General features: G+C 41.5%; 2 protein-coding genes across 10 annotated transcripts in view; both read right to left on the reverse strand.

The window, feature by feature from the left end:
- Nucleotides 1-13,904, reverse strand: part of vgll2a (vestigial-like family member 2a) — a 261,801-nt gene that overhangs the window by 187,648 nt on the left and 60,249 nt on the right. The window lies entirely within an intron of this gene.
- afdna (afadin, adherens junction formation factor a) overlaps nt 1-13,904 on the reverse strand; it is a 129,717-nt gene that overhangs the window by 114,936 nt on the left and 877 nt on the right. The window lies entirely within an intron of this gene.

Here is a 13,904-nt window from a genome sequence, read left to right on the forward strand (position 1 = left end):
TACAGGTTTCACCCCTCGAAAACGCTGTTTACGTCTGGACAAGACCCCGAACCAATAAAATACTTATGCGGATTCAAAAAAATCTGTATTTGTGTGGACGGTTCTGAGTCCTGTGTCTGCAGCTCCTCCTCCACCTCCACCTCCACCTCCACCTCGCTCTGACCTCATGTTAAAGAGCCAACAAGTGGCAAACAATGGGTTTTACTCCGGGTGATTACACACACACACCGTTTCCCTCCTTGCGAGTTGGGCCATGACTTAAGACATTGATCTGCTGCAAAAGCAAAGCACCATGGGAGCTGGTGACGAGCTACTAGTCCTGGTCATCGTAGGTCGGTCGTCGTTATCGGCGGCAGTGACCCCTGACTGTCTGATCCTGCGAGGTCACAGAGGGGGGAGGGGGGAGAGGGGGAGGGGGGAGGGGGGAGGGGGGGGTTAGTTGGTTGGTACTAGTTTACCTCTGGAAGCGATTGGCCCACGGGGAGTGGAGCGATCGGCTTGTGAGTGACAGGTGGGAGAACATATCAGCTGGATGGAGGAGGAGGAGGGCAAATACAGAGGGAGGGAGCGCCGGTGGGGGTGGGGGGGTGGGGGGGTGAGCCGGGCCTCTGAGGGGATTAACACGGTCTGACAGGCTGGCTGGGACAAACACACTAACACACACTAACACACACTCACTCACGTAGATGCAGCAGCTTTGAGGGCGGGCTGCTCTGCTGAGCACACACAATACACTGCTTGTTTTAGAACAAGAGGGAAGAGAGAAAAGAGAGATGAGAGGCCAAATCACGGCGAAGGAATGCGAAGAGAGAGAGAGAGGGAGCGAGATTATCAACCACAGGTGCTTCCCAACCAACGAACGGACAGAGAGAGAGAGAGAGAGAGAGAGGAAGAGAGAGAGAGAAACTCCCGCTGTGGCCTTAATGTGAATTCCATGACTTCTTCCACGACTTTCCCAAAAAACATCCCACGCCTTTTCTTTCTCCCCCTCCTAATTTATCAAGAGAGAACGGCCTCCACCCATGTTTCTCTGAAAGTTTAAAGAGATAGTTCAACATTTTGGCAAATTGGCCCCATTGCCATAATCCCTATAGTTTTAGGAGTATGTTCGTTACCTTTAATTGTCGGTGCAAGCTATTTTTAGAACGGCGGAGCAGAGCCATGAGCTGCTCAGAGCTACGCTACGGAGGCTCATGGGATTTCTTGGTTTCCCTCATCAAACTCATCAAATACACAATCCAACAACTCCAAAACGCTCTGGTGGACAAGTTGTGACCTGCACATTCGCCACGCTATGAGATAATAACAGAACGTTACCAGACAGAGTTGTTTTAGAGGTAAATACATGCAAAACAGCTGATGTGCGTTCACATCATGGACAGTTTTTCAGCAAGCAGTCTCTGTATTTCCCTCTAAAACAACTCTGTCTGGTAACGTTCTGTTATTATCTCATAGCGTGGTGAATGTGCAGGTCACAACTTGTCCACCAGAGCGTTTTGGAGTTGCTGGATTGTGTATTTGATGATGAGTTTGATGAGGGAAACCAAGAAATCCCATGAGCCTCCGTAGCGTAGCTCTGAGCAGCTCACGGCTCTGCTCCGCCGTTCTAAAAATAGCTTGCACCGACAATTAAAGGTAACGAACCTACTTCTAAGACTGAAGAGATTATGGCAATGGGCCAATTTGCCAACATGTTGAACTATCCCTTTAACAAAAAAAAACATTTCTTCCATTTCATTCAGGTTTTTTTTTTTTACTAATATTCCCTGTGGCTGAATCTCTCCGGTTACCTGAACCCTCGGTGTTCAGCTCCGAGCGGCATCCATCTGCATTCCAGGAATTCCAGGAACGGCAGGAAACCGTGAAAGAAAACTATGACACATCACCCACTTGGATCCTTTCAACACACACACACACACACACACACACACACACACTGAAACACACTGCAACACACATTGAAACTAACTGCAACACAGTGAAACCATGCTGATGTGTTATTCCAGCAGCTGCTTCTTTAACATATAATCGATCAGATTTCTGGAGCGGAGACTCGCCGAGTTTAATTCAAGGCTGTAAAAAAAAAAGCTGTAAATCACAACAACGATCAATTATTGGATACATTTCCCTGCGTAAACAAATGTGTAAATAAGAATCGGAGGAATGCAGGTTTGTGTAAACTGGGGAAACTCCACAACGCAGCACTTTTTGAAACATATTTTACAGCTTTAAACACTTTTTTATCCTGGCGGGAGTCTATAAATTTGCGGTTGCATCCTGTTTTGCAGCACTCAGCATCTGAACGTTGTGTCTACACAGAAGGTCACCATAGGAGCTAACGTGAGGGCTTGATCAAACATGCAGAAAAATGAAAATTACCTGTAATTATTTGTGTTTATGCAAAGACTGAGAGCTGCAGCTGTCAATCATTTTTAATTCACTCCTAACACACAAACAATCAATTACAGTATTAAGTCAAATAATAAAAGATCAAGTCCAAAAGCCTCCGTTTCTCACATGCACTGATATTAGGGCTGCAACTATTCCATTATCGATTAATCTGTAGACTATTCAAACGATTAATCGATTAGTTGTTTGGTCAATAATGTTAAAAAATGGTGCAAAACCACAAGATGACATCCTCAAATCTCTTTTTTTGTCCACAAACCAAAGAGAGACTCAGTTTATTGTCATAAAGGAACAAAGAAACCAGAAATATTTACATTGAAGAAGCTGAAATCAGATAATTTTGACTTTTTTTTTTCTTAAAAAACTACTCAAAATGATTATTCGATTATCAAAATAGTCAACGATTCATTTAATAAATCGATTATTGTGCGATTAATCGATTAATTGTTGTAGCTCTAACTGATATCAGCTCATCCTGAGTCAGATAAAACACTCGCCCTGGAGTGGACCAGTCTCCAAACATGCAGGAAATAAATGGCGGCGGGGTGATAAATAAACAGCGGCGGCCTGTCCAGCTCTGACCCCCCATCCTTCTCTTTAACGGGCAGCAGCCAATAGAGCGAGGCCGGCTGCATCAATTACAGCGGATACAGTGAGCGATGTGACTGGACACAGATTAGATTCGGCCACGGACGGACGGTCGGTCGGTGCACAGACGATGTGGAGAACATGAGCTCCAGCTTGTTTTTTTATGTTTTACCCCGGCATGAAGCGGCGCCACAACAACTTTTTTTTTTTTAAACAACACCGGGGCTGTGGCTCATGATTATCTTTTATTATGGATGATTCGTCTTGATGAACAAAGTGACTGTAAATGTCAGAAAACAGTGCGGAATAACGTCCTGGAGGCTCAAGATATATTCAATTTACTGCCAAATATGAAACAGAGAAGGATAAAATTATCACATGTGAGAAGCTGCTACCACAAGACAAAATAATAATCTGAAGACTTCGAGAATAAAGTCATAATTTTACAAGAAGTAATAAAATCATAGTTTTACGAGAATAAAGTCATCATATTACAAGAAAAAAGTCATAATTTTACAAGAATAAAGTAATGAAGTCATAATCTTACAAGGATAAAGTAATAATGTCATAGTTTAACGAGAATAAAGTCATAATATTACGAGAATAAAGTAATAAAGTCATAGTTTTACAAGAATAAAGTCATCATATTACAAGAATAAAGTAATAAAGTCATAGTTCTATGAGAATAATGTCATAATATTATGAGAATAAAGTAGTAAGGTCATAGTTTAACGAGAAATTAGTGGCAATTTTATGATAAAAATCAGCGCTTTCCTCCAAATCCGCCTGGTTCTTTCTGCAGAATAGATGCATTCTCTTGCATATTCCTTTCAAAGTCCTGATATGAATATGACAACGTGTCCACGGAGGGAAATAAAATGCAATCTGCTTAATGTTTAAACCACCGCTGTGAGAAAACGCGGAGGACTGAAGCGAACGGCGATGAGCTGCAACAACAAGGTTACAGCGATCCAATCACATCCAATCACATCCATCCATCTGGTTCTATGTGTGTCACGGAGATGGGCGCCATAACTCAGCAGCTGGAGCCGCTACACAGTCTGCAGGTTGTGAACTTTTGCCCCCCGGCTTCTTAATGAAACGGCACGCTGCTGCTGCTGGTGGAGAGCGATGCCTGGTCTGCAGGACACACCCACCCACCCAGCTACCCGGCCACCACCGTTTGGCCATGAAATGTGACATGCAACACATTTACAGCTTCATGTAGGAGGAAATAAAGCAGCAACAGGGACGACGCGGAAGATGAAATGATCTCCAAAAGGCAGAAAGTTAAACATGAAACACTCTTTTGCAATATTTTAAGCAATATCAGTGTTTTATTTTTGTTTTCTACAGTTTTAGAAAAGCAGCAGCCTGCAAAAGAATGGGAAACCCAGGAGACTTGAGCTCTCAGATAACTTTGACCAAGGTATCAGACAAGATATTTACTAAAGCTGTGATAGTTTCCAAAGGAGGGGGCTACTAGGTATGCAGGATGACCAAACCTTTTCCTTTTCTGTCTTTTTGAAAATGTAAAAGATGAAAATAAATGAAAAAAATGTATATTGGTGAAAAGGGAATGTGTCATGTGTAACTTTATGCCTTTTGGCAATCATTTCATCTTCCACTTGCTGAACTGTTCACATTAACAGAAGCTTTGACCAGGGGTTCCCAACCATTTGCATGTAACTGTACGTGTGCAGCTTCTTTAGAAAAGTAAAAAGAAACACACAAACTGCTGGTTAAAAAGTAGAGTTAAGAAAAACGCAAGAAATCCTGACTAAAACTGCTCCTGATACGAGCCTCGCACCTGCTCTGAGTGTGTTTACACTCTTGCAGAAAGCCGATAAGCTCCTTTTGTCCATTCACATCCCACTAACTAGTTATTCATGCATCTTTTCTCACTGTTAAGTTACGTTATGAGTCAGTCCAGGAAATCTGCTTTGTGTGAGAAAAACAAACTCTACCAGTAAAGCAGGACGTGGTGCAGCAGAAAAACAACACAATAACAAGACTGACTACCGACTGAACTGAACAGTACTGTACTAACAAACGAACACACTACAGAGCAGCAGCAGCAGCGGAGCCTCAGGAGTCTCCCCAAGACACACAGACACGTGCAGACAGCAGCTTTTCTCTAGTGCGACTACATCAGGACCCAATCTGTGCAAACAAACAGCCGCTCACTGGGTGTGTTGTTGGTGTTGTTGTTGTTGTGTGATAACAGCAGCTGATGAAGTGATGCTGAAATTAGATCATCCCGATCCTTCTCCTCCTCCTGTCTCCGTTTGGTTTCACACAGCGAGAGACGAGAGTAAAAGTCTATAATAAAGTCCATAAAAAAGTCATTTTGTGTGTGTGTGTCTGTGTAAGTGCTGAGGAGATCTTCATCACAACCACACGTACTACAGCTCCTCCACATGTCTACAGAGCAATAAAGTATTAATCATAAAAAAATACATATATATATTCATTCATAGGGCTGGGTTTAAAGAATCGATTTTCCAATTCATATCAATCTTCATTTGAAAGATCTGTTATCGATTCATAAAAATCCTCTTTTAATGTACACTATTGCATTGATTGTTGCACTGTTTACTTCCTAGCAGCTTTTTCAGGTCAATTTAATATAAACATAAATCTCTGAAAAAACGTCTCTTTTTTTCTTTCTTTCTTTGTTTTTCTGTTTTATTTTGTTCTGTTTTGTTTTGTAACCATGAATTACTCTCTTATCAGGTAAAGAAAGAGTTGTTCTCTTTTTTCTGTAAGGTCTTTGGAACTTTACATTTTGATGTTATATTCTCTAGTTGACTCATACCTGGCTGCTAAAATGGGCAATTTGTTTTTTTGTTTGGTTTGTTTGTCTTGTTCTGTGTGTGATTTGTCTGTTTGTTAAAAAAGAAAAAACAACTGAAAAATCTCTAAATGAATCAATATCGAATCACATCTGGACCTTGTGAATCGGAATCAAATCAATTCAGTAGCGATACCCAGCCCTGTGTATTCATGTGATTTGGACGTATTTGTCCCGATTGACTTGGAATAAGTCTAAAAAATAATAATAATGTGAGAGAGAGGTAGAAAAGAATCCATAATAACAAGTGAACACCTTAGAAAATGACCGGAGGCGTGTTCAGTGCTGCTGCTGTTAGAAAAGTAAAAAAAAAAAACACAGGCAGGTAGAAAATAATGAGATTCATCCACAACATCTGGACGCACACAGCAACACCTGGATGAGCCCTGTTCACCTCAGCATCAGACCACCAAACCAAAACCAAAACCCAAATTATCTGTCGTACATCCAGTAGTCATCATCACAGCTACAGCGTTACCATGGTGACGCAGCCAGCCAGCGGCCATGTGACACGATGAGGGAGCGGCAGCAGAGAGAGAGAGGCAGCCAGCGGTGGGACAATGCAAACAGATAAATGTACAGAGCTGTCAGCTAGTGTGTGTGTGTGTGTGTGTGTGTGTGTGTGTGTGTGTGTGTGTGTGTGTGTGTGTGTGTGTGTGTGTGTGTGTGTGTGTGTGTGTGTGTGTGTGTGGTATTGTAGTTGTGGCTGAGGCCAGCAGATCTGTTAACCAGGCGACCAACTGCTGCCAAACACGCTGCCTCCGCCCAACACCGCCGCTACGAGCAACCGCCTGAACCAGGTGAACACCAGACGACACTATATCTCTCTCTCTCTCTCAATTCAATTTCCATTCAATTCAAATTCGCTTTATTGGCATGAATGTTACGAAAACTATGTTGCCAAAGCATCAAGAACCAATGAAACAAAACAAATACAACTCACTTTCTTTCTCTTTCTCTCTTTACCTTTGACCCGTCGTGGTCGACTAAAGACCAAAACATTTACAGAGATCCTATAAGCTTCGCCTGGTTTCTTTGCTGATGTAAAGTGAAAACTAATCAGATAAAACTATACATTGCAGAGCTGCAACGATCAGTCAATCCGGCATTGATTAGCTGGTCTCACTCAGCATTGGCTTTAATGATTTCAAGTAAAAACAAACACTCTTTAGTGACAGTGAAGTTGCTTTTTCTTTGCCGTGCTCTTTGGGACAAAAGGTCAAACAAAATTTACTTTTCTCTCCTATTTTATTCCAATACATTGATTAAACTAGTGAAATGATAAGAAGATTCATTGCTAAAGAGAAAAAAACAGGTTGCATCACTCAAAAAATATCATTTCATGGTATAAATTATAGCCGAAACTATTAGAAAATATAAAGTAAATAAAACAAACTGCAGTAATAAAATGTCGCGTGCTGTTTAAACAGAGGAAACGATGAGCTGCTCTGCTTTATATCTGCTCAGGCTTTTTATATTATTGCATTACCATCAATGTGATGAAGTGTATTGATCCGTCTGGTATTTAATTTGCTGGATTGGCTTAAAAAAAAAAAACAGGCATAAGAGTTTCTCAGTGCCATCAGCCGGAGAGTCAGGTTAAGTATATCTAATGCAATGCACCTAATAACATCTACAAATAAAAGATGAAGGATGTACAAACCAGTAAAATCATATAAGTAGGCCTAACTGTGTGCAGGGATAAACCCTACAACCTGGAAATAGCTGGTGGTGAAATAAAAGGAAAAAAAAAAGAAAAATCTCACATCTCACATCAGACTAAAAAAAAAAAAAAACAATCATTCCACCTAAACCGCAGGAAACACACTATCTCCACACACCACACACTTCCTGCGCCGTTTCCTGCTTCCCGTGCAGCAGAGGAAAAGAGAAAAAAAAATGGAGGGAGCGGTCGCTGATGTCACGACAGCGAGTCGCTGCTGCTGCGTTCACATCCCTCATGGGAGAAGGAGGTGGATATGAGCTTCCTGCTAGTAAAATACCTTTCACCTCCGACTCGCTAGGAGCTTAATTATGATGAGAAAAAAAGAAAAATTACAGTTTGAATCTCTGTGTGTTGTTTTTTTAAAGTTCTGACTGTGTGAAATATCCCATCATCTGGTTTTTTTCCCCTACATGGAGCGAAAGCAACAACACGTTTCTGAGAGTTTTTGCAACTCAGCAGTGAGGAAGCCGCTGACCAGATGTGTGGTCACTCTTAACCTGCACCCGTTCATCATCCTCCAGCCAAAGTTAGAGAGCAGCTCTGTTTGTCAGACTTTCCTCTCTCTCCTTTAACCACGTGCTGCAGAAACGACGGGGCGCTGCTGCCTGGGAAGAAACACCACGCACTAAGAACTCATCATAGTAGGTATAAACTCGGTAAAGTATGTTAAAACTACAGATGCATGTGCACGACATCCTCCTCCACCGGCCTCACGATGCAATTAGATTACGATTCACCAGTCTACGATTCGGTTTGATTTGATTATACGATGCATCTCAATGTTTTTCCTCTGCAGCTATGAGTCCTGCCGTAATCCACCAATGACATTTCACGTGTTTTCCAGTCTCTCTGAACGCTCGAGATCTCCTCCGCGAGATTTGCGAAAAAACTGACGTCAGGTTTTACCGTCCGGACGAACGCCCAAACTGCAAGGGATCTGCCCAACACACGATGCCGCCTGCACCCCAACCGGCATCTAAAGGGAAAATCACAACTGTTTTCCTTCCCCAAAGAAGATGAAAACCGTAGGTCAGACTCATACAGAAGCACTTGTAGCTGGCCATGTTTGTAAAGCCGACCTGTATGCATTTAACAAGGCGAGGTAAACAAGAATGCGTGGTTGAAATCTGGATTTTTCTTGACATTCGTACAAGACAAGGAGTTTTTGGAGCTGAAAATCGTGCAGAACGAATCTGTAGGTGTTCAAAACTCACACAGCTGTAAGCAAAAGCAGTGAAATGTGCATCATATGTCGCCTTTAACGGCCGTTTTGCAGCACAGCTCCTTTGCAGGAGGAGGAGGTGGTTTAACACTTCACCCTCACATGACTCTCGTCATTCTGTCACAGCCGATTGCAATTACAAGCAAAGCCACCGAGGCTTTCAAAGTTATTACCATGTCATCATCATCAGCTGCTTTCAGGAAGCAACATTCGATGCAGGTTCGAGCCATAAGCCAAAAAAACACTGGACCAAAGTGACGAAAAGCAACAACAACAAAAAAGGTATGCAACACTTCCTCTCTGCTGCAGCTTTAAAGCTCTATAAAGACATTTATTTCTTTTTTAAAAAGTTAAATTTAGGTCTAATGCTTTTTTTTCTGTCTGTTTAAGCTCCTGCAGACGGACGCCCCGCTACGGGATCCTCTCAGTCAGTAATCTATGGCCTGACATGCAGCGAAGCCTCACACACAAACATCAACAGAGCCACTGGGAGCTACTGCTACAACAAAGATAAAAACAGAGATCACATTAATTTTTTCCGAACACCTTTTCCATGTGGCGGCTTCAGGACAATTGGGTCAGTACAGACGAGCAGTATGGAGGTATCTGGATGTTTCATAGTGTGTTTTGGACGATTCAAAAGTGAACTCTATCCGCCAACGTTATACCAAAACCCGTCACCAGCCGGACCCCCCCTGGAACTCCTAAAGCGTTTTGATGACTCTGAAAGTTCTCCAAACCCTTCCTTGGCATGACGGTGAGTAGATGATTGGTGAATTATCGATTATGGGGTGAAGTATCCCTTTAAAACTACAAGTGGGTCTGAGAAAAAAGCGAGAACTCCAAGGAAGAGGCGAAGGAGGAGCGTTAGAAATGTACCTTCATCACACACACACAAAAAAAAACACTGTTCAGTAAGTTTCACTTTGCGTCGCCTCAAGACAAAACCTGATAATAAGACAAAACCTGTTTTACATGATTCAGCACTCACACACACACACACACACAGTTCTCCAGGAACCTAACATCATCATTTAAATCTCCAGCCTCACTGAGCAAAAAAAAACACTGTAACACTGTAAACAATCAGACCTGCTGGATCCAACAATGTGATAATTACTGTCTTAAATAGCGGCTACCTGCTAATTACAACCTCTAATTGTGTTTGTGGGGACGTGACAGGGGCCGAGCGCTCGCTGGGAGTTTATACATGTGTCAAGTGACTGATACACATCATCAACTGCTCTTTTATCTAGACTCACACACACACACACACAGTGTACACAAGGTCTGCTCGTCCTGAACAGTGTGTGTGTCAGTGTGTGCGCGTCATGTTCGAGATATGTTGTGGCTCCAGAAACATTTGTTTATGTCTTGTTTAGTTTCACACCATGTAGCAGAGTTTGTAAACAGATGGTCTGCATGCGGAGTCGAAGATGATTCATAAACTGGAACTGGAGCTGGTTCAGAATTTATATAATTTATAATATAACGTCTCCTTGGATCCACTCTGCTTTAGGGATGTCACGATTATAGATTTTCGTGGTACGATTATTGTCAGAGAAATAATCACGGTACTACGATTATCACGATTATTATGCATTAGCCTAATTAATTTCACAACACTATGAATGTGTAAAATCAAATATAGTCAAAATATAACTACATTACTCATTGTTTACACAAAATATTTCAAGTAACTATTAATATATGACCAATTCTTAATCCCCCGGGGAAATGTTTGAAATATTCAGGTCATAAATTGTCGTTTATACCAAATATTTGTGTTCATTTTAATCGTTTTTTGTTTTGTTTTGCTATTTTTTTTTATTAAAAATGACACGCTTACATTTAAATTCCTACCAATTCACTGTTACGTTAGGTAAATGGACCAGTATCTGTGCATTTACCTTTACTTTTGTGCACATCTGCCAATATGGTTCCAACATCATCTTTTTGGGAAAGTGACGGTATTTAGGAATCTTTATGATTAAATAATTGTGGCGTTTAATACCACGATTAATTGTGAAAACAAGTAGGCTAATCGTGACATCCCTACTCTGCTTGTTTATATGTCACAAGTTATATTTGGGACAACAACTTCTACCTCACGCACAACTTTCCAAGCACAAGGAAACTGCTGGATATCTATCATCTGTCAACACTCAAAACTCTTGTGCACATAAAACACTATATACTGTGGTTTTTTTGGGAGGATTTCTGCAGAAGCTGAGCTGACAATCCTAAAAAAGAAAAGAAACAGACAAAATAAAAATAAAAAGAGTGCAGCATCTTCTCTTCTCTGAAAACATCCATATTTAGGCGCTGATGTGTTTATTTATTTATCGCCGCCCGCCACCACCACACTGTGAATGACAAAGCTCTGATCCAGATTAAAACAGAGGTTACATTCACAGGTATTAAAACAATGACAGCCAACAATAAGCTTCCCAAAATGCATCTCATCAAAACACGTCTGTCCGATAATCTTTTCATGGCACATCACCACTCATGGTCACTTTTAATTAAAGCATAAACAAGAAACTAATACAAGTACTGTATCTATTGTCTATTTTCATGAGGATATAGAGATTTATTTTTGTTATTTATTCATTTTCTCTTCTTGGTTTTCTCAGATCCTTGCTATAGTTATACTTTTTGATCTATCTTATATTTATTTTTCTAGTTATTTATTCATTCATTAATTTCTATTATAGGATCTGAAGCACTTGACAACCTGTTTACCTTTATTTGTTGGCATACAGACTGGGAAGTAGTTATTTTAAAGTGTTGATTTGTTATTTCTATTATCGTTAACAATATCTCTATCAGTAATTCAATAATGGCTGTCATCTTCTTTTCGCTTTTCGATTAATCTAGGTTTTTCAATTTCTTCCTGTTGTACATTTATTCCCTGCCACATTTCAATTTTCTTTTTCATCACAGAAAAAAACTGATAAAAGCAAACTTTCCCAGTTCCACCATCTTTTGTTTTATCCAAGCAACAAAAAAAAAAAAAACAATTTGTGCGATTGCACCAACAAAAAAAAAAGCTCCATATCTTTGCCGCCTGCTGCTGCTGCTGCTGCTGCTGGTGCTGCTGCTGTGAGTCTCCCCACGTGACGCGAGTACCTGTTATGTTATAATGAGGCCCCGGCACATTAAGCCCCACAGCAGGACTTATTCAGTTTGGGTTGCAAGATTAAAAAGTTTGAGAACCTTTGCTCCAGACTAATCAGCCATCCATGGCTAATCTCATCACACGAATGATCTCACCGCTCTCAGTGGCAGTTTGGTCCGAAATAAAAACATGTTTCCATTATCAGATAGCAGGGGAATAACACCTTAAAATAAATAAATATATAAAAATCAGTCATGGTTCATACTGTAGGTTGAATTTAAAGTACAGTATGTTTCGTATGTATGAACAGTCACACACACTCAGGAGTGGAGCAGCAGTCTAGACAGTGTGAAGGACACTTGTGCAGCCTGGGGGCTCGACCAGCTGACATATGGGGAGGGTGTGGCGTGGCGAGGAAGGCCATGCATCTGCCTACATTTAATCATGTACCACCACTACTACTACTACGACGACTACTACTACTGCTGCTGGACTAAACTCCTCGCTGCTCCTTGTACAGCGTGAAGAGTTACTTGTGGACCGGGGTGGGTTAATCATTTCTTCGCTGAGCTGAACGGAGAGAGACTATGGTTGTGTTTGTGTTGTGCACTTGTCTTCACAAACCATGGGCCACAACAACCAACGGCTTCAATCCTGGTAAATTAATCGGCTCAAGAAGAGGAGGAGAGGGGACCCCTAGGCTGTGAGTGACCCCTCCCTTCTTTTACACCCAAGGAGAAGAAGAGGTGGTGGTGGGGGCTGCCCGCCTAAAACACACTGCAGCTGACACACACACACACACACACACAGTCGTGGCTGTAAATCAAACCTACTTAGCCATGAGATGCACCAGTTAAAAAGGTAGTAAGGCCGGACGGATATTGACTAACTTGTTAAGCAGGAGAAACATGACCGAGCCCTGACGCCTGCCTGCAGGGGAAGGACTTCCTTTCTTTTCTTTTTCATGTTTTCATTAGTAAACAACAGCATTAACAAGTCAAGAGTCCGAGCTGGCAATTTAGTTAGTGCACGTTGAGCTCCACAATGTGTTGTTGCAGCAGGGGTCAAATTATTGCTGGTCAAACAAGCAAGGACAATTACAGCATGACACGATGATGGTCACTACACTACACTGCACTTGACGGGGAGATTGTGTGTTGTGTTGTTGTGTTGTGTTTCTTGTGAGCCAATGGCATCCTCCTGTGCCTTATACCTGCTGTTAGCATTCACACACACACACACAGCTTGTTGCTAATACTTTAAGCTTTTATCTATTTGCCCTGCGTATCAAACAAACCACCTCACCGTGTTGCTACTGGGCTTGTCAGCCATTGCAGGCACCACCACCATCATCATCATCACCACCACCGCTGCTACTGCTGCTGCTGCTGCACAACCAACACACTGACACAGCTAACTAGCCACATTACAACTGTAGCTTCTCCTCCTGTTGTGTAAATGTGTCAGACTCAAAAACAGCTTCTTTCCCATTGCTGTGGATTCCCTCCCTCAACATAAACACACATAACACTCACCTGATGAACAGTACCTTAAAGTGCAATACAGCTAGATAGACAAGTGCAACATACTTGTGTATTGCTCATTTATTTATGTTTTATTGTGCATTATTTAGTATTTTTAATAACTGTATTTATGCCCTGTTATATGCCCTGCTTTTTGATGTGGCAGCCTACTACAAACGAAATTTCGTTGTGCTTTTATGCAATGACAATAAATATATATTTATCTAGGCTACATGATTATTAGCCATCTTCCACTTAACACAACACAACACAAGCAGGTTCATGTTTGTTTGCTTTGCTCCACAGGTAAATGTGCTAGGTAGCTAACTAGCCAGCTAACTAAGCTAGCGCCGAAACTCCATTCAAAATCTGTAGCAATTCAGCATTAGCTCCCTTATCGCGCACTTACACGTTTCCTCAGAATACAACACGGGATATTAAATTAAATCTGGTGGTTTTCA

Source organism: Trachurus trachurus, assembly GCF_905171665.1.
Source record: "Trachurus trachurus genome assembly, chromosome: 24".
In the NCBI taxonomy this organism is placed as follows: domain Eukaryota; kingdom Metazoa; phylum Chordata; class Actinopteri; order Carangiformes; family Carangidae; genus Trachurus; species Trachurus trachurus.